At 36.3% G+C, this 26463-nt stretch overlaps 1 protein-coding gene across 3 annotated transcripts in view; it reads right to left on the reverse strand.

Annotated features, from left to right (window-relative positions):
• SEMA3A (semaphorin 3A) overlaps positions 1 to 18950 on the reverse strand; it is a 456004-nt gene extending 437054 nt beyond the window's left edge. For all 3 annotated transcript variants that reach the window (XM_042965369.1, XM_042965367.1, XM_042965368.1), the window contains exon 1: positions 18850 to 18950. The gene's annotated coding sequence lies outside the window, so the exon portion shown is untranslated. The remainder of the gene's footprint in view (positions 1 to 18849) is intronic.
• Positions 18951 to 26463: the final 7513 nt, after the last annotated feature.

Consider the following 26463-nt stretch of genomic DNA (forward strand, 5'->3'; position numbering starts at 1 on the left):
CATCTGATCCAATGTATCATTCAGGGCCCTTGTTTCTTTATTGACTGTGTGTCTAGATGATCTATCCATTTCTGTAAGTGGGGTGTTAAAGTCCCCTGCAATGACCACATTCTTATCAATAAGGTTGCTTATGTTTATGAGTAATTGTTTTATATATCTGGGGGCTCGGGTGTTTGGCGCATAGACATTTATAATAGTTAGCTCTTCCTGGTGGATAGACCCTGTGATTATTATATAATGCCCTTCTTCATCTCTTGTTACAGCCTTTAATTTAAAGTCTAGTTTGTCTGATATAAGTATGGCTACTCCAGCTTTCTTTTGGCTTCCAGGAGCATGATAAATAGTTCTCCATCCCCTCACTCTCAATCTAAAGGTGTCCTCGGATCTAAAATGAGTCTCTTGTAGACAGCAAATAGATGGGTCTTGTTTTTTTATCCATTCTGATACCCTATGTCTTTTAGTTGGCGCATTTAATCCATTTACATTCAGTGTTATTATAGAAAGATACGGGTTTAGAGTCATTGTGATGTCTGTATGTTTTATGCTTGTAGTGATGTCTCTGGTACTTTGTCTCACAGGATCCCCCTTAGGATCTCTTGTAGGGCTGGTTTCGTGGTGACAAATTCCTTCAGTTTTTGTTTGTTTGGGAAGACCTTTATCTCTCCTTCTATTCTAAATGACAGACTTGCTGGATAAAGGATTCTCGGCTGCATATTTTTTCTGTTTAGCACACTGTAGATATCGTGCCAAGCCTTTCTGGCCTGCCAAGTTTCAAAGGAGAGATCAGTCACGAGTCTTATAGGTCTCCCTTTATATGTGAGGGCACGTTTATCCCTTGCTGCTTTCAGAATTTTCTCTTTATCCTTGTATTTTGCCAGTTTCACTATGATATGTCGTGCAGAAGATCGATTCAAGTTACGTCTGAAGGGAGTTCTCTGTGCCTCTTGGATTTCAATGCCTTTTTCCTTCCCCAGTTCAGGGAAGTTCTCAGCTATAATTTGTTCAAGTACCCCTTCAGCACCCTTCCCTCTCTCTTCCTCCTCTGGGATACCAATTATGCGTATATTATTTTTTTTTAGTGTATCACTTAGTTCTCTAATTTTCCCCTCATACTCCTGGATTTTTTTATCTCTCTTTCTTTCAGCTTCCTCTTTCTCCATAACTTTATCTTCTAGTTCACCTATTCTCTCCTCTGCCTCTTCAAGCCGAGCCATCGTGGATTCCATTTTGTTTTGCAATTCGTTTAAAGCGTTTTTCAACTCCTCGTGACTGTTCCTTAGTCCCTCGATCTTTGTGGCAAGAGATTCTCTGCTGTCCTGTATACTGTTTTCAAGCCCAGCGAATAATTTTATGACTATTATTCTAAATTCACTTTCTGTTATATTATTTAAATCCTTTTTGATCAGTTCATTAGCTGTTGTTATTTCCTGGAGATTCTTCTGAGGGGAATTCTTCCGTTTGGTCATTTTGGAGAGTCCCTGGCGTGGTGAGGACCTGCAGTGCACTTCCCCTGTGCTGTGGTGTACAACTGGAGTTAGTGGGCGGGGCCGCAGCCCGACCCGATGTCTGCCCCCAGCCCACTGCTGGGGCCACAGTCAGACTGGTGTGTGCCTTCTCTTCCCCTCTCCTAGGGGCGGGATTCACTGTGGGGTGGCGTGTCCCGTCTGGGCTACTTGCACACTGCCAGGCTTGTGTTGCTGGGGATCTGGCGTATTAGCTGGGGTGGGTAGGCAAGGTGCACGGGGGCTGGAGGGGCAGGCTTAGCTCGCTTCTCCTTAGGTGATCCACTTCAGGAGGGGCCCTGTGGCAGCGGGAGGGAGTCAGATCCGCTGCCGGAGGTTTGGCTCCGCAGAAGCACAGAGTTGGGTGTTTGCGCGGAGCGAGCAAGTTCCCTGGCAGGAACTGGTTCCCTTTGGGATTTTGGCTGGGGGATGGGCGGGGGAGATGGCGCTGGCGCCTTTGTTCCCCGCCAAGCTGAGCTCTGCCGTCCGGGGGCTCAGCAGCTCTCCCTCCCTTTGTCCTCCAGCCTTCCCGCTTTCCGAGCAGAGCGTTTAACTTATGACCTCCCAGACGCTAAGTCGCGCTTGCTGTCGGAACACAGTCTGTCCGGCCCCTCCGCTTTTGCCAGCCCGACTCGGGGGCTCTGCTTGGCCGGCGAGCCGCCCCTCCGCCCCGGCTCCCTCCCGCCAGTCCGTGGAGCGCGCACCGCCTGGCCGCCCTTCCTACCCTCTTCCGTGGGCCTCTGGTCTGCGCTTGACTCCGGAGACTCCCTTCTGCTAATCCTCTGGCGGTTTTCTGGGTTCTTTAGGCAGGTGTAGGTGGAATCTAAGTGATCGGCAGGACGCGCTGTGAGCCCCGCGTCCTCCTACGCCGCCATCTTCCGGAACCCCTCGCAAGACCTAATTTTCTTTTCATACGACGTCTACATATAATCACAGTGCTTTTTGCTTTATTTATAGTTTACAGTTTATTTACAGTACGTTAGTACTTTGTAGGGGTGCACAGATCTCCATTTGTACATTAAAAGACTAATCCCTGAGCGATTTTGTAATTTAAATCTTCTATCCATTATGACGACGAAGACCTGAGGCTAATAGACCCAAACTGACTTGGTTTAAGTCAGCTGTTAAGTGATAAAGCCACAGCATTCAAACTCGGACCTCATGCCGACTTCTGTGTCTCACTAAATACACCTGAATTTTGGTATCAAAGATAAATGAACCCCAATCTCGGATGCACCACTGAACACCTAGTACATTGAACAAATCTGATGATAATGCTATCTCTAGTGTGGAGTGGGCTGTCAGGAAGGGTGGAGAACAGAAAAGCGGCAAATTTCCAGCATCTCCTGAGTCAGTTATTCCTCAAGTACAGAATAGACTCTTGTTCAATTACATACAAATGAATTCCATATCTATGTAGCTACACACGGACATTTGTTAAATTTCAGTTCTGCCGTTCCTCTGCTCTACCATGGATAATGGAGATCTGAGTACAGAGCAAACTCGAAGGAAATCGCTGAATCTAGTTAATGGATTAGAAAGTAGAGAAAGATTTATTATTTAGAGGAGGAAGTGTTGTCTTTTTCTTTGTTAGTAACCGAAAAAACAAAAATTGTATCTATTTCATAAAGTTTCAAGTAATTTGAATACATAGGAAATTTGAATTAAAATTACTTTTTGTGGAGCACCTGGGAGGCTCAGTTGGTTAAGTGTCCCACTTCAGGTCAGGTCATGATCTCATGGTTCATGGGTTCAAGCCCCCATATCATGCTCCTCACTGACAGTGTGGAGGCTCCTTGGGATTCTCTCTCTCTCTCTTTCTCTCTGCCTTCCCCACTCTCTTTCTGTCTTTCTCAAAATACATAAACTTAAAAAAATAAATGATTTTTTGCAATAATCCTTAAAAATAAGCCAAGAAAATTATTTTAAGTGAGGCATTTCTGCTAAAGAAATAATCTCAAATGTTTCTATTTAAACAACTAATTAACATATTTTAAATTGAAGTTAAAAAAAAAAACAACCCTGAATCTATTTGAAGTGTTCTGACTTGAGAATATAAATATATTTGATATATTTGATATAATATATTTGAGATATATATATATACACACACACACACACACACACACACATATATATATATATGTATATGGGGAAACATGTTTCTAATTCTTAATCTCTTCAAATATATCAGCCAATCAATCCTTGGGGGAAAACAATTACTGGGCAAAAGAAAGTACACTTATATGTTACACAGTTATAGGAAACAATCAGATGGATAAATATATACATACTTATGTACAGTATCCCCCCAGCCCCCCATTCATGGGAGATATTTTCCAGGGCCCCCAGTGGATCCTAAAACTGTGGATAATACTGAAACCTATATGTACTATGTTTTTCCCATATAGAGACACCTATGATAAAGTTTAATTTATAAGTTTGGCATAATAAGAGATTAACAATAATAACTAATAATAAACGAGAAGAGTTATAACAATATACTACAATTAAAATTAAATGAGCATCATCTCTCTCTCTTAAAAACTATTTTAGGGTACTGTGCTGCCTCTTCTAGTGACTTGAAGTGATAAAATGCCTCTATCAGTAGAGGAAGGTGAATGACACAAGCATGGTGATGAAGCATTGGACTACTACTGATCTTCTGATGATTCATCAGAAAAAGGATCATCTCCTTCCAGACCAAGGATGTCTGGGGGTAAGTGAAACCAGGGAAAGTGATACCACCGGTCAGGGGGGGCTACTGTATGTAAATGAAATGAGGGGTATTGTCTTGGCATGCGACCAGGTCCTAAGTGTACTTGGCTTCTAGTCCTGGTACTTCTGTGCACTGATAATGTTGCCTTACAAAAGATTTTATGTTTACCACCTATCTCTTCAATTGTGTGGATGCTACGTTACATTCCAATTAAAGGCAGTAATTTATATAAATCGTTATTCATCTTCTCAACACAGAAGCGTTACAAGCACAGGAAATGCTTGTTTGTGAAATGAGAAAGAAATACCTCATGTTTATACCAAGGGAGTGATTTTCCTTCTGCCGCCTTTTGGTAAAAAGAACATGTTTTAACTGCTCATTTGATGTGTGCCACAGCTTTTATCAGTGTCCCTCTTTAAAGAGAATAAACGGGTATTTAAAAAATTTATTTAACTTCACTATTTAACATATTGATGTCATTAATTCAGAGAAAAAAGTTACTAGTCAGGGTAGCTCTTTGTTTCTATGCAGATGATAGAAACAAATCAATGAAATTGACATTTTACTTTATAATTTTGATTGCTTTTTCTAAAAGATTCCAGCAATTACTTTTCTTTGTCTTACCTTTCCTTGAGGAAAGGACCTCTAGGCTGTCAGCTCTGTGGCTACAGGAGTCCTCCCACCTCTCTTCCAGGTCCAGCCTCTAGATTTTACACAACCACTTGACATCTCCCATTCTTATTACATTATCTTGAGTGTGTATTGTATACCGTCACCCTCCAGGTTCCTGCCTTTACACTTGATATATACATATATAATTTTGTGCTTGCTCTCTACAAAAATCCTCCAAGGACTCATTACATTCCAACATGTAACTCAGTGTCATGTTGTATAAAGTTGTTGTGGTATCAGTAAGAAAAGGTCATGTAAGATGTGAAATGAGTTTCAGTTAAAAACACATATTCATATTTCTAAATACTCTAGCTTCAAGTACTGAAAAAGTTTATCTACGGAACTGTTAAGAACAAGAAAGATTCACACTGGATCTGTTGATACAAAGCAAATTCTCCATGGGATGCTGATTGGTACATTTTATTTATGCTTTGTTTCTTTATAATAAAACAAAAATAGTAATGATGAGCTGCAATGTTTTAACATTCTCTCTAAAGGACTCAAGTTGTTTTCCAAAAAAGAAGCAAGCAAACAAACAAAAAACAAAACTAACTTCAACAACCTTTGTAGCAGGTTATTAACAATAAATATTATCAACCCTGATAGAGATGAAGGAAAGTAGATATGACTCAAGTCAATGGTGTGAGGAAAATCGATCAAAAATATGTAAGGTCTCAATTACGGATTTCTCGAAGATTTCCTTGACAGTCTAAACAATTTTTGCATTTAATAAAGTTTTTTTTAACTTTCTCAGAACACTTTAATAATCTTAAGGAAATACAACTTTATTCATATTAATTATGATTTACTTCATAAAATATAAATATTTGTTACATATAAGCTTTCAGAGGCATTAGAGAGGGTTTCATGAACTCTATTCAACAATGCTAATAGCTGTAATGTTCAAAATGTTAAGGATTCTTGACTGAGAGTTTTTAAAACTAATTTAAAGACGTGTGTTGTAATTGTGATGTTCTCTTCCACTAGACTTTATAATCCTGAAGACTGAATGGCAAATAAAGCAAGGGGACAGAAGTTTGGCTTTGTTTCCTTGACTCAACATATTCAGTAACTAGTAATATGGTACTATCTTTGTGTCATAAATTATGTTTTCGGGAACTTTTCCAAAAATGTTATGAAGTATGGGGAGGTATAATTTACTAATCAATCCTGAGGGGAAAAAATGACAAGTAATAATAATAATAATAATAATAATAATAATAATAATAATTTGGGAAGAATATTATGCAATTTGCAGGCTATTCTGCATCAATTTTTCTACCATCTAGCTGTAAAGCAAAGGATATAAACTCATTTACCCTTTCCAATTTCATCATTTGGTAAAATTGAGGTAAATTATTCGCCACTTAGGTCTCCAAGACTTTTCACTGATGCCAGTATACATGTGGACTTGGATAGCAGCAGTTTGAATTATATAACATTCTGTCCCATTTGATCAGTATTTTACAGTTTACCTGTAGCTTTACTATATGCTAAGTTAAGACACGCAAAGCTCTGAAGACACAGGATATTCCCCCCCATTCAAGAATAAGGAAGCCAAGGCTCTAAAAGGAAGTCTGTGTAGGAAGTAGAAGAGCCAGAATTCAGCGTGTTGGTTTCAGGTGTTATTTGTGACTCCCTGAAACTGACACCGCGGTGAACCAAAATATAAAATTGAATCATATCAGCTTCACTGAAATGCCTACACTCATACGCAAAGATGGACTTAGATTTCAAATCAGGAGAATCCCCAAGCTATGCAGTTGGAAAGTGGGTTTATTTATTCCTATACTTTTAAAATACATCTCTTTGTATAAAATTATTTTAGCATCCTAAATATAACCTCAAAATTCATAGAGTATATATCATTTTCTTATTTAAGAAAGCGTAATGTACTTCAAATATACTTCATTCGAAATGCCATCTAATACACACGACGCTCTATACATGGGATGTGAAATTAATTGCAGATTAAACATGTTGATAAATGTTCCTAGTGAGCAGTCTGTAGCTGCCTTATGTTTCAGTCACTTATATCCTCAAAATTTGGTTCTTACATTCGATATGTTTAAACATTCAAAAAGAGAAAACTTCAAGGATCTCCACTGACTATCCCACTGTGTCCTACCCGGAGTAACATAGTAACAGAGTAAGAAGAAGACAAGATTTAACTTTTGCAAAATTATAATGTTGCCCCTTGCAAAGAGCACATTTTTGGTGGGTAATTTTCCATCATGAATATGTATTTTTTGATGCACAAATACTTGGAAAGCTCTTTTTTACAGCTGTCTTCACTTCTTTTGAATAAGACAAACTTTGGATGCATAATTCAGAACACTTATGCTTGAAGAGATAATATTTTGTGCATTATAATCAGCATAGGCCATGAACAAATAATGGAGATTTGTGCCTTCTCCACCTTCCTTTAAATTACGCATAGACCTTTTATGACCAAAATCAACAAAGGCTTTCTGAGAAGGGTTAAACTACTTTAGAATATATAACTACTAATGCTTAGCTAATCTGAATACCATTAAGGTGGAGTCAGTTCAAATGAAAGAAAATTAAACCACACAGAAGAAGTGAATTCGTTTCACGTTTATAAAAAACAAACATAATTCATTTTGTTCTTTGATTCTAATTTCTCATTTAATCCTGGGTTGTTCAGTTCTCTCACAATTTTTAAGTTTACCATCTTGGCCACAAAGACCATTGTTTCAATAGCAGGACTTAGAGGTTTAGAGTCTACTGCCTCAGGGATACTGTTAAAATTTTGTGATATTCAGTTTCTTGGACATTTTTTTGATGCTAAGCTATCTTTTGAGTTTCTTTTTATACTTTTCAAGTGCTGGTGATAGCCAATATATCTTAATCATTCCCCTCTCTCTCTGTGGATATATAGTGCCTCATATATGACTATACCTTACAATTTATAAAGCATTTTCCCATCTGGTATTACATATTGACATGTTACATACTGAATATTTTTCCCCCTCACAAAAGTATACCTTACTATCAAAGCAGTCTGAGGAATTAACGAAAGATATATGGCCTGATTTTTAGTTTATATTACATTTTTAGGATATTGGTGCTGTAATATTTTACAGTGCAGCATATAATTCAGGGGTTGATATTAATCAAGCAAGAAAAAAAATGACAAAATTTTACATATAGCAACTGTGACTTCTGGAGCCTTCCCAAGGAATTTTATGTAAACAAGCCAAAGTACCCCTGAAAGAATGTGAGGAGCTAATTTTTCCTGATCACTGATACTGACATTAGCTTAACAGGATCATTAAAGACTCCTGTTTTTTGAAATTAGAATAGCTGTGGTCTGTTCTTTTGTCTGGCTGGTTTCCTTTAAGTCACATTTATCCTTCCTCACAGTCTGGCATTCTTAATTAGTCATGTTCCTCAAACCTTTTAGTGCGTCTGTAATAATAAAGACCTTTCTAAAAGCAGAAGCAAGTTACCACATATGGATGCCTACTCCATCTAGAGTTCACAGTCAGGATGGATCCCAAGTTAAAAGGACAAGAGGGCTTTAGTGAAAAATGGTTAAGAGTCTGCTTTATAAGCTATATTGCATATGTTCAATCCACAACTTCTCAAATTGTAACTGACATCGTCATGTCTCTCCAGGCAGAAAAGAAGCATCTCTGAGTCCCTCCACCTACGTTATTGACCTCACTTCCCATATTTTCAAGTGCGCTTGCTCTACTCCTTTTTCTTCTCCTCTTACTGATTGAAGTTTCCTCCATTAAATACACTTCCCCTCGATATTTTAGTTTTTGTAATTTCACTCAATATTTCTCCAATAAATAGGCATTGAACTTTTTGAAACTGTAGTCTCACTCTCTATTCTCCATGTTTTCACTCCATTCCTCAACACAGTGAATGTACATTCTGCCTGTACCACTTCAAGGCAACACTTCTTGATAAACTTACCAGTGACACCTCATATGCAAATCTTATAACCACTTAAAAAAATCTAAACCATTTCACCTCAGAAGCATTAGACTCCATTGAACTTTGTTCTTTAAAACTTTACAATCTAAACGTTCACATTACAGTCTCCTCAGTGTTAGAATTTGTTAAAGTTCCATCCATAATTTTACTCTTAGAATGACTTGTACTTTATTCTTTGTTGAACACTTGTTCAATTGAGAATCAAATCAAACTGGCCTATATAAAGCTTTCTCTTCCTTCATGTTCCCATAAAATATTGTACTTACTATATTAATAGCATGTTTTGCAATATAATTATATGCCTATTTCCTCCATAGATTACATGTATCCATGTTATTCTGCCAGGGACTAAGATCACTACCCAATATAGATTAGACATTGATGAATAAATAGTTAATGCACTAGTTAAATAATAAGTCCTGGGCATGGCTAATGATCAAGAAACTTTTATCTCCATTAAATATCATTTTCTCTTCAGATACATTCCTAGTTTTCTTTTCTTTTTTCATTCCTAGATTTCTTGATCTTCAAATTCTAATGAAAGAAATGCAACTTAATTTTTTTGAGCTAAGGATAAATTAACACATGTAATAGTTTCTACTTACCGAATTCTTACAACAACCCTGACAATAAAGTAATGTTATCCCGATTTTTCAACCTAAAAAAAAGATCTATAAAAGTCATAGGCCTTTTAATTCCCTTGTCTTTGGAGATGTGCATAGGGGCACTTGTACCCCAATGTTTATAGCAGCACTTTCAACAATAGCCAAATTATGGAAAGAGCCTAAATGTCCATCAACTGATGAATGGATAAAGTTGTGGTTTATATATACAATGGAATACTACTTGGCAATGAGAAAGAATGAAATATGGCCCTTTGTAGCAATGTGGATGGAACTGGAGAGTGTTATGCTCAGCGAAATAAGTCATACAGAGAAAGACAGATACCATATGTTTTCACTCTTATGTGGATCCTGAGAAACTTAACAGAAGACCATGGGAGATGGGAAGGGGAAAAAAAGGTACAAAGAAGGAGAGAGCCAAACCATAAGAGACTCTTAAAAACTGAGAATAAACTGAGGGTTGATGGGGGGGTGGGAGGGAGGGAAAGTGGGTGAAGGGCATTTAGGAGGGCACCTGTTGGGATGAGCACTGGGTGTAGTATGGAAACCAATTTGACAATAAATTTCATGTTAAAAAAAGTCATAGGCCTGAGGTTATACAGCAAGTGAGGGCAGAGTACAGAGAAGAACTCAAATCTTTCTCTTCAAAATTGTGTACTGAAGTTAATAGAGGAAATAAAGAAAAGAAGGTTACTCTGAGGAGCTGATGTTTTCGCTGATTGCTGAAGGATAAGGAGTCTGCCATGGGAAGATAGGGAAAGAACATTCTAGAAAGAACATTCTTCTAGAAAGAAACATTCTAGAACATTCTAGAAAGAAAGGAGGACCAGTACAATGGACGAAGTCATCAGCATGCTTGATTGGCTTAAGAGCAAAGGTAGTGAATGAAGGGTCTCATGGAGTGTGATAATGCCAAAGTGGTAGGCAAGGCATACATCGTTTGGACCTTAAAATCTACAGTAAAAACTCTGCATTTTCCCCTAATTGTCATAAGAACATATAAAAACATAATTAGTGGAGTAGTGATATGATCTGTTTTCCATTTAATAAAGTTCATCATAATAAATGCATGGAGATTAGACTATCAACAACAGGTATCAGAGATGGAGAATATTACATAAAAGAGATACATGAGGAAGTCCTATTCAGTTGCTTTTGGAGCATAGAGGTATGAGGAAGACTTTTTACTATATAACCTATACTTTTTAAAATTTTTTTAAAATTTTAACACACACACACACACACACACACACACACACACACACTGGGTGGCTCTAAGAATAAAGAGGCTTAAGGGTAATAAACACATAAGTTTTGATACTACCACTGTTGATATCTATAATCACAAATAAATGTGTCTAAACTGTGCGCACATTTAAACAAATCAACTACATTTTCCCATTATCATTTACTTGTATATTAAATGAGATTATGGGGTAAGAGAATGGGAATGGGGGATTGTTGTTCAATGGGTATAAAGTTTAAGTTATGCCAGATTTTCTATAAATCTACTGTATAACACACTGCCCATAGTTAACAATTCTGTAATATATACTCAACAGTTTGTTAAAAGGGTAGATTTCATGTTAAGTGCTCTTAACCACAAAACAAAAGAACACAGGAGGAATCTTTTGGAGATGATGAATATGCTTGTTACCTTGACTGTGATGATTGTTTCATGGGTGTATGCATACTACAAACTAATCAAATTATGTCCATTGTTTTTGTATATAGATTATACCTTAGTAAAACACAAATAAAATATGGGAAGATTAATCTGAGATCTGCAATTTTCAAATTATTCCTGGAAGTCTTAAGTGTTCTGTATAAGTAAATATAATTTTCAATTTTTAAAAATTTCTAATACAAGTTTGACTACTGAGCATGGGTGACTGTTTCCAACTGTATATGTTTCACAGGAACTCTCAGAAAGATCCAAAATTCAACATACTATCAATAAAATATTTGATTCTTCTTCATTTATTTCTTATTGCTCAAACAAGAAAACTAGAAAAGACATTTTGCATTTTTTATTTCAGTACATGTCTGTTGGTCCTACATTCTACCCCTAAATATCTACCAAATCTACATTCACTTTGGTTACTGCTTTCATTACAAACACTAACATTTCTTTTGGAGGATATTAAGTAGCTTCCTAAACAGCCTCCTCTCATTTCTTCCTCTTCCCCAACACATCTGACTGAAACTTAGCTCCGAACTATCTTCTGGTATGTAAATCTGATCATTTATCTCTCCTTCTAATGGCTTTTCAATTTATCCAGGATCTACTTCATAGCTTGGCATGGCTTCTAACGCTGCAAAAAATAACCAGTCACTATTTACCAACTATTCCTTTTGGTGCTTTAATGTTCAACTGGGGTATGTGGAGTGAGTTGGACTCTGACACAATCAAACTAAAACTTCATTTTTTTTCTCTCACCATTTTTCAAAAACATTTGTCATAAAGTTTACCTTTCCCTGCCCATGGAAGAAAACTCTGACAAGCCTATGGATTTTCTGTGCTTTCTTAGGTAAAAGATCACTCAAGCCACAAAACACAGCCTCAATTTAGAATTAAAAAAAAATCTATACATACATGAATGCATACATACATACATACATACGTACATACATACATACATATATGCATATTCAAGATGAACCTGACTTAGCAACAAATCTTCCACCTCAGGTCAGCTCAGACTGGAGGCTAAAATAGTACCTTGGACATTGAAGATGGGAGAAACCATCTTCACTGGAACACATTTATGAGTGATCCAGATGTCCCCAGCTGAGACCCTCTTCTCTGGAGTTCTCTCTAGGCTTGAGGTGATGGAGATAACACCACTTTACCCCTTTCTCCCATGAAAATGGATGCCCACCAGGTGGCAACCACTCTTTTTAATAAAATTACTTCATAAATCCTCCCCCCTCTACTTCACTCTTAGCCTACAAACAAGTTGGATTACCAGTGTTCAGAAATTTCCTTCAAAAATCTACATGTGGTGATTTAGCACCTTATGTGCAATTTTGCATTTTTCAGTTTTCGGTGTCTTGTTGGAAGTTTCATTTTTAGTTTGCATTATTTAATTTACTCCTTAGCATAATATAAAGGAGCAATCTAATTGTCTTTGTGGACACTGAGGTTAAGAGGAGTTAAATTAAATTTTTTTGAGTTGTAGACCACATAAATGACGAAGTCACAAATCAATTCCAGGCATTGGACTCTGGGTCCATGACCTTAAGCATTGAACTGTTATGATCTGGCCTCTATCTACTTTTTAAGCCACTTTCCATTTTCCATGCATTCCAACATCAGTGACCTTCTTTTCCTTAACCAACTGTTTTTTTCACCTTTTACCTTCATACAGACCATTTTCTCCACCAGAAATGTGCCTCCCCATTTTCCTTGATAGTCATTATCTACCTAACTCATTCAAGATAATGGTTTTCTTGACCCCACCAGAAGGCTAAAGCACTTCCTTCAACACACCTGGAAGTAACAGTAGCATTATAGCAATTTCTTTCTTACTTCTTATTCTAATAATCTGCTTACATTTCTGTCTATCCTGCTAAAACTCTGAGCCTAAGGCAGGTAGAGACTACATTTTGTTCATGAAAACCTGGGGTGATGTTTGCTGAATGAGTAAATGATAGACTCTATGTAGGCTACCACTGGGAAGATGAAATAGTTGTTGTGACTTCTGGAGAGAAGAGTAAATTCTTGGAAATGATCTAGTCCAATAAATTCATCAAAGAATCAGGAAAATTTAGAGTAGCAGAGGGAAAGTTGCTTATTGGAGGTACTCACTATTGTCTTTTAATTTGGAACTTTCTCTTTCTCCATATCTTGGGAGTTTTTGCAACCCTTATTGGTACAAAACTTTCAGCAAGGTCATGTGGCACAATGCCAGCATGCAGAACATTCACTCCCACTTTTCTAAGACCTAGCAGATGTGACCAGGCTGTGCCAGGACCACCTGGGAGTCATTCCTAAGTGGCAAGCCTTGTCTCACTTATGGAAAGGTTATAACTACAATCCACAGCAGGTGCTTAGTTTACAGCATTTAAGGTCATTTACAAAGGCACTTTGCTTGGTTCTTAGATGCCATGAAGCTCATATCACAGTAACCGTGTTAGCTTATATTGTTCCCGCTCTTTGTTTTTATCAACTATTTAAGTCAATGGTTTTCAGTTATCCATAACTTTAATGTTAAGTCCTTTTCAGAGATTAAGTATAAATTATGAATGAGTGAATGGATGAACAAAAGTGTGTTATCGGTTAAGAATAATTTAAAGGTAAAAATTAGTGAGAGAGGCAGAGAGATTTCTTACCTTCATATTCAACAAAGGCTGGCGCTAGATTAAACAATCTGGTCCCAAGGTTTTTCTAATAAAAGACTTATGAATATTGGATTCATATCAAGAGTAGTTTTTGTTTTCTTTTTTTTTTAACTATCTCTTTGCAGTAAAATACAACTATTTCTGAAAAAGCTAGGTCAGTCTTAGTGTCAAATTGTGCATACTTTTCAGGTTTTGTTTGTGATAATATTGATATGTAACAAAAGCACAGGCAATTTTCTCTTTTTTACAGTTCATTTCAGGAAAAATAAATAAAATGGTCAACATTTAAGGAACTTTTATGAAAAATTTTTGACCTGGCAAGGTCAGAGAAGTGATTACATCTTTAAAAAAAATAGAAATAGGCTGACCTGAAAGGCATCCACATGTGTTTTAAAAGTAATGCCCATGTTTTATGTATTGATATTTTTGAATCATAAACTCTCTATCCTTCTCTAGAAAAGGGAACGTGTAGTTATGTATATGAATGATGTAATATTACTTCCTGTCTTTGGGAGACCTTCGATCTTGTTAGTGCTGCTATCCTGTTTGACTAGAACCCTGTAATCTTTAAAGAATGTTTTTGGTCATGGGCCTTCACCTTCGAGTGATTTCATCCAGATACAGTTTCCATAGGCTTTACTGGTTTAAACAGAAGAAAAGGGCAGACCATCTGAACAAAATAAAATGTCACCATTAAATTGGTTTTTGTAGCTTAAGGTACAGTGTAATGATATTTTTCCAGCAGCTGCTTTCAGTTGGATTTAAAGTTTAGAAAAAGGTTTGCATCTGATACAAAATAATAAACTGCAGGTTGTGTTACTTCCTTCTTTTGTGTCCCAAAACATAAGGAAAGTCTTTGTGCTTTTACATGGTAACTGATGATCATTAAGAATTTCTTTTTTTTTTTTTTGTTCACCTAAATAATTGCCCATATGTGCTAAATGGGGTATATGTGAAAAGTGCTTTTGAAAAAGTGAAAGCATTCTTCTAGTAAATATGACTGTAGCTTGGGTCAATTTGTGTAATTCCTCACATATAGTTGGTTCCTTCTATAAAATGGTTTAATTACTTATGTAAAATGAGGTGTCTTGGTGATAAATCTGCTGTTACCACCAGGCAGTAAGGAGTTCTTTCACATAATCACGATAATTAATTTTATTTCCCAACCATTCTGATAGTTTGTTCTATTCACGAAGAATACAGACTTTAGAAAAATACAAACTCAAACGTAATCTGAAATAATGGTTATCTGTGCTATTAGTTTCTTTAAAAATTGTTAACGAAATAAATGTAAAACAAAAACATTAACTATTCTAAACAAAAATTAAATCAGAGAAGATTTTATTACTTCTGAGATTAGCGGAGTCAATAAATATTCACCAATTACTAAATTTACAGCTAGATAATCTAATGAAGAATGGGAAGGACAGAAAAAAATCATTGTAAGATTCCTTAAGTTCTTGTTACACTTCATAAAAAGTTTATAAATCCTCTATTGTTTCCATTATCAGAAGTTGCAAGGCCAAAATTAAATAAGCTAAAGTGTTTTCCTTGTAAATAATGTCCTTGAAAAACCTTGTTTTTATTTTTCTTTAATTTGGCCAAACTTGTGTTCCTCATCAAAAATACATTTTATTTTAGATTAGAAGTAGGCTGTGTGATACAGCATTTGAACAGACACAAATGAGCCTGTGGAGAGCAGAAGATAGTTACAGTTGTGAAATATCATTTGTTTCAGTTGTGAAATATTGTTTGAAAATAAATTTAAAAAACTACTCTGGAAGGTGAGAACATGGTAAAATACAGTGTAGGCCTTGGTGGGTGAGTCTTACCATGCTGAGAGCCAGTGACCTAACTTAAAGATAATGTGTGATGCATTTAAGAAAAAGACTCTCAGTTAATGCTAAAAGCCTGAGGCTTATACGTAAGACAACAGCTGGTACTTAGAGATAGTATATAGCAAAGTTTATACACAGAAATCTCAGCACTCTTTCGCCAATTATCTTTTAATTTCTTAATACTTCTTATTTAGTATCATTCCTTAGTGTGAGCTCTAAAAAGACTACCATAGGAATAAAAGTAGGCCTGTCTCTCAACCTTGTTCCCATTCACCCATCTGGCTGCCTGAGGTATGAATTCTTTTCCCTTCAAGACCACACTTGACACTCCTTTTTTTTCATAATTGGATTTTACAGGTAAAATTACCGGGGTCAGAGGCAAAAATAGGTTATGATTCTCTACTGGCTAGCAAACAATACAGACGAAATTGTTGAGAGCAGACAGAGGAAGAAAAAAGAGAGATGGTCCTCCTTTAGTAGGTCTTCCAATAAGCAAGTAAAAGACTGAAATGGGAAATGATGGTATTTTAATCATGGATGACAACAAAAACTCTCAAGTTCAGAACCAGTAATACACTTGAAAGAAGCCGTTTTTTTAAGCCAGATAAACACTGGAATTCAATCATTTTTCCTATCTTTTGGGATGTTTCTTTTTGTCCTGAGCCACAAACTATTAATACTTATGAGTGGGCTTGTAGGGGAACTGATATTACACTATGTTTTCCCACCCCACCCCCCAACACTATTTGTTTTCAGCAGAGTGACTGCTCGATATGATGTTCCAGGAGACTAACATTTTGGGACTCATTGTATTTATGTCTCCCTTATTAAACAGATTAGAAATCTTTAAAGGGATCCAAGAAAATCCCTAAAGGTGGATCTTTAGGTATCTTTTTAAGTATGATATTTTTATTAAAATATCGGAAGTGTTGGTTAATGTCAACATATCTCATTTTTCCAAGGCACAAAGAAAGAAATACATGCAGGAAGCATCCAAAGACCCTGACATCCACAGTGTTGTTAAAAAAGCAAAGCTTAGATTTGTAGGACAATAACTCCAGTCTTTTGAGGGATAAAAATAGAAATTGTGTTAGCAACCTATCCCAATGGCTTTCTAGCCTCATGGGAGGGAGAAGGAACGAACGCGTTATGAAATCTAGACCTGGAATTGCCAGAGTGCAACAAAACCCCTAATTCCCCGAGCCGAAAAAGACCGTCTCAACCATCCAAACTTCTATGCATCTTTTCCCCCCTGGTTTCTAGGGAAACATGCTTTTATACCTAAGGCTGACTTGGGAAATCCATTTTTAGACTCCAGTAAAAATTTGCTGCTTATAATTGTGAGCAACACACTAGGAATAGTGGCCCTCCAAATCACCTCTCAGATTTTTTTTTCCCCTTAGTAGCTTAGGTGAATGCTCAGGATTATTATTAAGTGCACTGACTTGACACTGATTGCTAACTAAATTTAATAGAGTTTTAAAGAGACTAACTCAATGAACAGCGGTAGATAGCTCTAGGGGTTACTTAACCTCAAATTGAGTGCCCAATCTAACAAAATATTAATATATATGAATGCAATAAAAAGGAAAACACACACACACACACACATATATGTGTGCTTTTATGTCCATATAAATAAAATCAAGAGAATATTAATAAATATGAATATCAATATATGTGAATATAATAGAAAGAAAAACACATATTAATATATATGTGTGCATGTTTTTATATCCATATAAATAAAATCAAGAGAAATGGCAAAATTATTTCATGAATTGAGGGAAAGTTGGCTTAAAGTCAAAGGCTACAAAAAAAAAAAAACAACCAAAAAATGAGTTGCATTGTCTGATTTCCCCACTCCAACACGTTTCAGGAATTATGTAAATGTTGAAGAAGGCTTTAGACTGAAGGAATATGGATTTGGGGGTATGGAGGTAGTAAAGTAAACTCTTAGACCTTAAAAAAGCAAGAAGAGCTTACTCAATAGCTTAATTATTCAAGAAATAGGTTAAAATTTATTAGTGCTTTGCATTTATATTGGTCAAGAAGGTGCTGATATTTGCTCTATCTTTTAATCCGTATTTCACTTGTCTTTTTTCCCATCAAACTCTCCAGACTTTTTCAGATAAAACATGACCCCACCCATTTATATTAGATAATACATCCAGTGGTTCTCAAATTATAAAATACTTTTAAATACTTTAGAGGTATCATATGCCAGAAGAAGTAAACCCAGTCACAAATCAGTATTCTGCTTTTAAACTTTCACTAACACACACTTCACTATACTATTTCACAGGAATATAGGTCCACTCAACTAAACTATCATCAAGTTACGTCAGTAGACTTTAACAATGGAGAAAGGAAAATCTGAAACATCATGAAACCCTGACATTCAAAAAGTAGAATACTATCTCCGCAAAATGGCAAATAGTGTGATTAACAACAGCTTTTACTATTGAGAGATGTAGTCACCATTGGTAACATTTCCAATAATGGTGAGAATGGCAGTAACAAGGATACCTGGTGTTACAAAACTGGAGTCAGACTGCTCTGGGTCTGAATCACTGCTCTTCCCAATGCTAGATATGAACATCAGCAACTCAATCTCTTTGAGCCACCATTTATGCTTTCCTCATACAGATATGTTTGATGGGGGAAAAAAACGAACCACACACACACACACACACACACACACACACACACACAACCACTCACAGATAGAAACATGGTTAGGTAAAATACTTGATACCTAAGTAGTTATTAAATATTAGTTTCCTTCTTATTAACATCTGAAGTTTTTCACATAAAACTTTATGCTTAATCCCTTTATCTCCCATGATTTTAACTTAAAAATGATTATGATTACAAGAATAAAAGAAAAAAGATTTAAATGCTATCCATGGATACATCTTCGTATTCTACATTTAGTTCTAATCTAATGCATGTTTTAATTACCATGAGAATAGCTGAATAAACATATCTGATCATTTAGACGGTTTAGAAACTAAGAAGAGAATTTCCAGTCATTAATAAGAATCCCCACACTGTAAGAATTACCTTAAACATCAGATTCAAAGAGGATACTTTTCCATGAAAAGAAAAGCTTAAAAAGAAAAATATAACGGATAACACTACACTGAGGCAGGAGTGAGTTACAGTTCTATTTTCCATACCTTTAGTGCAAGAAAGCCCAGATACCCGAGACACACATGGGTCCAGATCTTTGAGATCTGGATGAATTCAAAACACTACATGGCTGTGTATGTTCCATCATGGTGACAACGAGGGCTCTGGGTCTCTACTGCTAGAAGTGAGAGAATCCTAACTCTGTCACTTTCCTTATCTTTCCTTATCTTTTGGCCTTGGGAAAGAAACAAGAACAAAAACAAAAACAAAAACAAAAACGACAGTTTCTGTCGGATCTCTCTGACTATAACGTAATGTTTCTGTCGGATCTCTCTGACTCTAACGTAATATTAAAAATAATATGATTAGAGAATATAAATGAAGTAAACCTGAAATTTCCTCACTAGAGGAACCAGTTTTCTATATTTTAAATAAAAAGAAAAAAAAATGGATGAGAGACACAATTGTGTGCAAGCCAAAAACAGCATCACACAGAAACTTCACCTAGAGCAGGACCTTCCTGTGTGGTGAAGGTGGTCTTCGAGACAAGTGAACCCACAGTTTGCTCTTCTCAAAAAGGCAGGTTGTTCTCTAGTGAAAGAACTACAGGAAGCACAGGTGAGAAATCCTGCTCCCTATTTATATTGTATAGAATTCCAGGGGAGTGGGTTTTCTCATCCAATAGTTAAGCTGAGGAGTGTTCCCTTTTTCATTTTTTTTTTCTTTTCAGAGAAATATTTTGAAAATGGTACAAAGCGTTCCTCCTTGTAGGAGCCTTTACACTTGACATTTTATCCTCTAGGTAGGTATAATATGGAGTCTAACATTCCTCCCCCCCCCCCCTTAGGAGGGTGAGAGCTGGTGCATCCAGAACCCAAAGGAGAGGAGAACTGAACTATTACTATTTGGCGTTAAGACAGTGTATTTCCTCTGAAGGGTGTGAAGGGCATCATAAAATGTTAATTAATAGCCAGTAGTCTCCAGGGCCTCCCTAGAGATGGCAAACTCAGGGGAGGATCCTCACACCCTCACTTCTACCCTGGGAAAAAAAAGCAGCTCCATCCGCAGTCAAAATTAAGAGAAAATACAAAGGGCCAGTGGGAATGAATGTTTATATTTGGTCAGAAAAATTGTCCCTCTAGCTAAGGGACGTGAGAGCTTCGGAAAAATGGCAGAGGTTGGAAAAAGTGAAGACAAACTGGAAATAGGAAAACGCCTTTAAAGGTATAAGTAAAGAAGGAAATAGAGGAGATGAGGAAGAAACAGTGAAACATCTGTGACATCATTTTTCTTCCAGCAGGCCTCAGATGGGCTACAGGCGCCAGAGTTCTCACCCCCGCCCCCAGGAGTGCTGGGTCCCAGGAGTGCTGGGGCTGAGGCCAGGAGGGGTAGGGACAGCCCCCCTCGCATTCCCTGGTGAAAGTATATTTTACTATACACATTCAACCTGAAATTTCCTTGCAATGATGAAATGTTAGAGAGGCAGACTCTGTTTTCGTAGTTGGTTTGTTTTTTATGTCTGCTTATGTGTTTGTTTGTTCATTTGGTGTAAGGGTGTGGGTGAATGTGATGAGTGGTTAGCTGTTTCTTGTGTTGGTTTTGGGGTAGCGGTAGTGCACTGACTTGCTGTTTTAAGGGTAAAAACACATATGAAACAGATATCATTTTCTTAAATTCCTTTCTACTTAACGTTTGAAAAAAAAATCTCAAGTGAGAAAATGCAGTCATACAGATGTTGGAGCTGACTTTACTGGGTTGGGTTGGACACTCTGACCTCAATCTTTTACAGATAAAATGAGATCGAAATAAATTTCAAGAACAGTCTTTTAAGAAGGAAATTCACAGAATACGCAACCGGGTGATTTTGCTGGGAAGTAGGAGGCATCCCTATGTTCTTTCTTTTTCCCCCAATCTTTTGTACGTAATTAATTCTGAACAGATATTTTGTTAACTGATAGGTGATGTGCATGGGATTTACTTATAAAACTCCTAGTTAATCCGTGACACCCATTCCTGCTTTCACTTGAAACAGTATTCATGCAGGCAATTTCTGATTCCCACGAAAGTCTTTTTTTTTTTTCTTTCTTTCTTTAGAACCTAGGGATAAGGGGAAGTTGGTTTAAGAATCTTTTAAATATGTCTCAGCTGTCCAAATGTAGAGCCACCAACCAGGTGGGGGTGTGCAAAAGAATGCAACAGATTGGCAGAATCTGAAGTTACTTTTATGAAACTAGACTAACAGTGCTTAATTTGAAGAATTAAATAATTTTATTCAGGGGTTCCTAGGTGGCTCAGTCAGTTAAGCGTCCAACTCTTGATATCAGCTCAGGTCGTGATCTCATCAAGTCTGGCTTATGATTCTTTCTCCCTCTCTCTTCTGCCCCTCCCCTACATGTGCACATATACTCTCTCTCTCTCTCTCTCTGTCTCTTTCTCTCAAAATAAATAAATAGATAAAAATTGTTATAAAGAAAAAAGATTCAATAAATAACATGAATATCTAATATATGCTAGGCATTCAGGTGACCGAGTGAAATGATAAAAATACTAAACAAATTTAAAAATTTGCTTTTACTAATACTGAGTATATTGTTTTGCTATGTAAGTATTTAATAAAGTACATTTTTAGAATCTTGTGTTTCTCATGCATGAACATCCAAACTGGTAAGTAACAAAAAGGTGATAGAGTAAACATAGAAAAGACAGAGGTTAGAAAATAATATACATTTTATGTAGTCCAAACTCTCTAAGTAGTCCCTAGAACCTGATGTAAGACATTGGCTTGTACAATATCAACATGGTTTAATTTGTTTTTAATTGTGTTATCATTAAATTAACCATGTCTTGCAACTTGGAGACATGGCTACAATTACTTATTATTCCTAACCAAGTTCTGTAAAAAAAAAAAAAAAATTAAGATGACATTTTAATCAGTTTTCCATTATCTGATCTCACATATTATAGCACTTGATAATCATATTTAGGGAAAGAAATTTGTCTTATTCCTCGTTGTTCCTTTGTGAGTAAAAAAGCATGATAGAAGAGTACCTGTTATGTGTTTTTAAAAGAATATAATAATTCAAAATATACCCTTAATATGTTTACATCGTGGTTTCAACAAGTGCAATGACCTATTCTTAAAGTGACATGGTTCCTTAAGCAACATTACTCAAATGAACAAATGTATATATTTCAACCGACAGTCTGCAAAGATGAAGAACAGAAATTTACTTCCACTTACTTGTTCAGATTTGGGGCTAAATCTGCATTTATTTTTCCTCGCCTTGTATGAAAAGAATGTCAGTGTGTATGGTTATGTCTATTTATCCATATATATAGTGATGTGAGGGTATGGAATCTACTAAACAATAAGTGAAACTGTTCATTTATGGTCTTAGTGTCTGTGTACCTTCAAGAGCCTCCTCGGGGGCCAAGAATGAACGAATGGCAGAAGTGCTTAGAGAGGCAGCTAAGCATATGGAGAGTAATTGCTGTGAAAGCTATTGATTAATTCTCAAAATAGGAGGTCCGTTTTGGATTGGATGCCTTTGTGGAGCTCCTTCTGCCTGAACTCTCTTTTCTCGAGTCCCTCTCTCATTATCACCTTCTTCCTCGGTTAGGTAACTGAAAATTCCAAGGGAACAGCTAACCAGCCAATGTTGAAGTCACATCTTTGTGGAGTTGAAGTCATCGTGTTACACTGGTTTGTTTTTCCAGTGAGATTTCACATTTGTTAAAATATACCTTGAAATGCAGTTGTAAGGGAGACCCTCCCCTGCCCTCAGTTGCTCACACCTTCTAGTGTCAGTTCCTTCTGGGATTTGGAGCAACACTGAGCACTTTGGCAAATCTAAAAATAATCAGTCCATTAGTATCAAATTGCTTTCCTGAATACGGCAAGGTGCTCTCTCTCTGCCTCCCCAAACGCCAGCCATCCTCCCACATTCTAGTCCACCTCACCCTAATATGTATCATGTTCAAAATACAATGGGAACTTCACTGATTTACTGCTTTCCCTCCAAAGATTGAGGCTGTAAAACATCATTATGTATACAATCGCACACAAAACTTTTTGCAACTTTGTCATGTCATTTTACTACAACTATAGGTTGTGAATATACATCTTGGTAAAACAAAACTAGGATATAAAACAAACACAATAAATTGGAATGCATTAACTGACAGGTGACATTTTGCATCTTTCCATTACCATTATTATATATTTTTTGTGAAACACCCAAAATAGAAAACATAAATTTTATAGACTATAAAGGATTATGATTATTCTCCTTATCATTTCATTAAAATTACTTCAATAATAGGGGTTATTTCTATTGATGAGCATACTTAAAGAATAAATCTGAAGTGTTATGTTTAAAAAAGGAAATGCCTTTATTCTTCTGTCTTTGTTATTCTCTGACATTAGATATAAAGTATTTCAGGAAGCCACTATTCTTAAAGTAAGTGATTGTGCCTACATATCTGAAGTTCATTTTAAATATGATTTTAGTAGCAGCTATAGAAAAAGTTTATTTATTTTTCATGTTTCCAGGCTTAATTAGAAAGTGGTATGTAATGCACTTGTGATTATCAACCTTATAAATGGCACTTTAAAAAAAGAACATTGTTTAGTTTTTTCCTTACCAAATATATCCCAACATGCTCTTCAAAATATTTTTTCCAATATTGTATCTTTCTATGAACACCTGGAAAATTAATTAGCATCTACATAAAGAAATAGAGTCAAGTGTTCCCTTTCAAAATACATTTTTTTATAGCCACTCATAGAACAATAAGAAAAACATTCTAAAAGATTCTTTTTTGTGCTAAAGAATGCATTCAGTGGGGTCTGATTTGGGGGATTGTAAGGGGAGAAACCTGGGGTGCTTTAAGGTTAATGGACAGTGATTAAGGTTAATGGCTGAGTGCTTAAGGTTAAGTGCTGTATTTACATAGCTGCCAATTCTCTTTTTGAAAAAAAAGTGTTCATGTCTATCAATCAGTTCCAGCTAATAGCCAATTAAACAGCAAATGGGGTATAGAGACAGAAGGTAAAGACCCCTCAATCTGCATATACAGGGTGGAAACTGTCAATCCTCAATCAAAGAAGTGTTTATTGAACACCTACTTTGCCACGGCTGTGTTGCACACAAAGAAGTAGACGCCCTGGTCTCTGTGTCCAAGAAGCTTAGCATTTAGCAGGGAATGGAAATGCCTCTGTACAGGCAGTTATCAAAGAAATGACCCAAGTAATACATGGTACAGAATTCAGAGCAGGAAAAGATACTACCTAGCTCAAGGCTTCATAGAATTGGGAAGGATGTTTAAATTGTGCCATAAAATAATGGTTTTCCAACAGCTATATTTCATTCTTTCAAAAAGTGTACAACCTCAAGTGTGTCAGGGACAGCATGTGCTATATACATACTTGCTCTGGCAAAGTTTAACCATTCAACTACATCCACAGTTTATCAGTAATATCACTAAGAAATTCACTGGCGAGGAATATTTAATTGCTCTTCTTTTTCTCATGTAAAATCTCAAGATCAACTTAAAACAAGGACAAGGATAACAAAAAAAAAAAATAGCTAGAGCAAAACGACATTAGCACACTAACTTTGAGTTCAGTGTAAAGGTATTTAGACTAGGTAAGTCAGAAAAGTTTAGGCTAGCGTAAAGGTCTGCAGTATCCGGCAGTTATCCAAGGCAAACTGCATCACTAACCCCCAAATGACAACATGATTAATTATATAAATGTAGTTTACTAAAACAAGATTAATGTTCATCTCGGCAGCAGCCACTGGGAACAATACTTCATACATGGAGCAGCCTCACTTTCCCTCAATTAGCAACATTCAGTCAGGGCCTTTTCTATTTCTCTTTTCCTTTTTTCACTCCCTCGGAATTTCCAACTGATTTCAGAAGGAAGGTATGCTAGGAGGATGTAGGGGTTAGGGGCTAAGCAGGAACACCTGGAATGGAAGAGAAGGTGAAAAATGGACTTGTAACACATAAGCATGAAAAGCGAATTTTAAAACTTCTCTTAAATACGATTTGCATTCCGTAAGGTTCTTCTATTGGCTGGTTTCAAAATATTTAGAGCATGAGAATAGAACAGGCAAAAGTGAGTGGACAGCAAAAATTGACACCAAGTTGTCATAGATCCTCCTCTCCGGACTAAGAGTGCTAGCCAGGGAGCAGCTTCCTGGGTCAGAGCTGGCCAGAGACCGATCACAACTTAGAGGTGGAAAGGAACGGAGCTCAGCACTTGCGGGGAAGCTCATCTCTTTCAAATTTTTGCTGAAGCTTCAAAAATTAGAAACACGCTTTGAATCAGAGGAATGCTCTTACTAAAATGTAAACACCCGAAGTGTTAAAGGCTTATTAATTAAAATATACCCATCAAACTGTTGAATGATACTCATTCAACATTCTGTGTCTTTGCTTAATTGACTTCCCGTCCAGGACCTAGCAGTAATTACTACACCCAAGGAATGAGTGTTTTGATTTAGGAATTACTGGGGAAGAGGGTGACAATGTCAAAGAGTAAAGACTAAGAGCATGGAGCTTTCTGAACTGGAAAAAAAAAAAAAACTGCTGCTGTTGGCAGAAGTTCAAGTTTTGGGGTAATCGGAAGTCAGTATGAAGTCTATGAGCAAGGGGGTGACTCAACTGCTGAGAGAAGGGAAGAGAAATTGCTCCCTGAATTGAAAAAAGTTGTGAAGTGAAGGGAAGATTATCAAAGATAAAGTTCCTAACACTCAAAATTTGCTAAAGGTCAATCCCATTCTTTGTATTTCCTAGTTCTCTATGCTTCTCAGTAAAGTCCACCCTAACTGTAGGGGTGATCAATGAAAACATGCTACAGTAAATTTAAGTCTGCACTGATCCATGAGCCATTCAAATGCTCATTACCTCTATCTTCTTTTGCTTAAATCTCAATTAATAATGGCTTGTGCTGCACAGGTTGGGATCAAATCTAATTAAGGATACAGACTATTTCAAAGATCTTCTAACTTTGAGATATCTTGTTAAAAGAAATCAAAAGATGCTTTAAGCATAGTATTCAAATTAAGAGATCCAGCCACAGCTGATGTTAAAACTCATTATCTATTAAATAACAAATGTGGTACATAACAAACAAAAAAAGATCTAATAGAAACTTCATATATCTCTGACAAATTTTCCAAAGACTTATAGCTCTAATTTCAAAAGGAACATGAACTAATTACAATACGTTTTTTTTATTTCTTTAAGTAACATCATTCTTAATGTGGTTTCATATTTTTTCTCTTATTACACATAATTTAAGATAAATTAAGTTCACTATTTGTAGCTAATTACACTGTACCATCTCCATTTCATTATGGGGTCTACAGTTTGACAGAATAAAAAATTATCTAGAATAGAAAAAAAGGCAAATTATTATCTATTTAAAGTGCAAGAAATGGTTTTTAATTCCTTAATTCATGATCAGCACTTAACAGAAACCAGAAAAATTAACTAAAAGAATCAATGTCCTTTTTTTCAATATTCAAATAACTTGAGGATATTTAATTACTCAGGAGTTTATTAATTCAGTCAAGACTGACTTTAAGTCATCAAATGTAGTATAAAAAATAAAATTTTTTAAATATCAGCACATATCTCTATAAGAGTAA

The sequence above is a fragment of the Panthera tigris genome, chromosome A2, assembly GCF_018350195.1.
Source record: "Panthera tigris isolate Pti1 chromosome A2, P.tigris_Pti1_mat1.1, whole genome shotgun sequence".
Lineage (NCBI taxonomy): Eukaryota > Metazoa > Chordata > Mammalia > Carnivora > Felidae > Panthera > Panthera tigris.